Raw genomic sequence first — 1,872 nt, 5'->3', positions numbered from 1 at the left:
GTGTGCGACGGAGGTTGTTTTATGCGCGTTTGTTCGGCCGATGCCGAGCTGGAAATCGATGAGTACGCGACTGTGCTGCCATTTTATTTACGATGCTTCGGTGGTGTTTTGCTTGCCGTGCGCGGAGGGCTGCGCGGGCGCTCAGCTCTGTGGCGAGGGTTCCCCTTCCCGAATGAGCCGGGGCTCCTTTTTGCTTCTCCTCGGTGAGGAGGAGCTCAGCCGAGAGGCAGCCGCGTCTTCCAGCAATAAGCAGCCTTGGAAATGCGGCGGGGTTTTATTTAATTTGGTTTTGTTTGGGTTTTGATTTTGTTTTCCTCTGGAAAGCGAGAACAACGGGGGTAAGAGTGGAAATGAGCTTCTAGGTGAACGTATAGCTGGTCGTTAATTCATATCCATCCGGTCTTTTCTATAAATACATACCTACTGTATGTATAAGTATGTGCATATATGGATAAACGTGTCTGTGTAGCCACATCATAAGGAAATAACTTAAAGAGGAGGGCAAAATGTTACGTAAAGTGACACTGCCCTGGCGGGTCTCTGCTCTGGGAAAGGTCACAGCTCCGAGGCTCTGTCCTCCAATTTGGTCAGCGCCTATTTCTGCGGTACCAAATTGTCCCCAGTTCCCGGTGCTTCGTGACACGTCTTCTAGGGGTCAGAAAGAGGGAAAGAGATAGAAAAGCGAAGGACGAGATAGAAAACGAGTTGAAAACGAACAGCAAAAAGAAGGCTGTTTCCACATGAACCTATTCTCGACCGTTCTGCGGAGACCTCGGGGGCAGAGATGTTTAGCGCTGCTTTCTCACCTCTTCGCTTTTTAAGCGGCTTTCAGAACACATCTGACCCAAACGACTGCTATTTCCCCTCTCGTCGTGCTGAACTAAACCTGTGTCTCTCTCACGCCGGGCAGGAGAGCTGCTCCGCTCAACAGCGTGTCTAAAAGCCAAGGTTAGCTTTGCCATGTTTGAAATGGGCCAAAACGCGCCTCGAAAATAAAGCGTAAGCTTTAATTGCGACTCCATTACTTGGCAGCGTTTCCTCTGATTTATGACCCAGCTCGGATGCATGTTGACCCAGTTAAACACTCATAAATAACACGGTCCTGCTCCGGAGCAAAAGAAAGGAGAGTTCTGTAGAGAGGGCTACCTCGGCGGCTTGGGTAAATAGCCTCGCTCTGCTGAGCAAAGAACGAACTGTTCGCGGCAATTCTCTGGTGTTAGAGGATATAAAGAACGATTGGGGTTAACCACGGCTGCTCGCACTGCTCTTTTGCCCAGTCCCTCTGATATTCCCTCCTAAAAGCCCTACCGACCTGCAGAATTCGTCCCGCAGCTCCCCGCCTTTCTGTTTAGACTCACAGAGATTCCCCAGAATTAACCTTGAATGATATTCGAAGCATTCAGAGATACAGAGCTTTCCAGGCACCATTTTATTCGAAAGCTAAGACAGTGCAGGATCTCGTAAACTGAACTTTGAGGGGAAGAAAAAGAGAGTCGTCCGTGAGTCAGGAGTCAGCCCCAAAGGTCCCTCTCCGAGCGCTATCGCTCTCTGCGGAATGTGGCAGAAAGAAAATATTCGGCCCCTGAGAGGGGAAGGCAGATAAAAGCAGCGGGGGCTGTGCGGTGGGACACTTATCCCTCCATCATAAGGCACATTACGAAAGAAAAAAGATCGTCTTCTCGTGTTTAAAATGACCTCTTTGGGGAGAGAGGGGGCGTGGGGAAACGGGCCAAGAGGCAAAACGCTCTTTGCAGGCGGAAAAGACGAATGGAGGAAATACCTCTCTATCCCCACGAACTACTTCGGTTCTCACCATTAAAGTCCCTCGCAAATCCCTCCGGTTTTACGAAGCACCCCCCCGTCCCCGTCCCC

General features: G+C 50.4%; 1 protein-coding gene across 3 annotated transcripts in view; it reads left to right on the top strand.

Annotated features, from left to right (window-relative positions):
* Nucleotides 1–1,872, top strand: part of HOXA3 (homeobox A3) — an 11,281-nt gene that overhangs the window by 755 nt on the left and 8,654 nt on the right. The window lies entirely within an intron of this gene.

Source organism: Meleagris gallopavo, unplaced genomic scaffold (genome assembly GCF_000146605.3).
Source record: "Meleagris gallopavo isolate NT-WF06-2002-E0010 breed Aviagen turkey brand Nicholas breeding stock unplaced genomic scaffold, Turkey_5.1 ChrUn_random_7180001899019, whole genome shotgun sequence".
NCBI classification, from domain to species: domain Eukaryota; kingdom Metazoa; phylum Chordata; class Aves; order Galliformes; family Phasianidae; genus Meleagris; species Meleagris gallopavo.
Note: the sequence above shows the minus strand (reverse complement) of the source record. Positions and strands in the feature narration are given on the sequence as shown.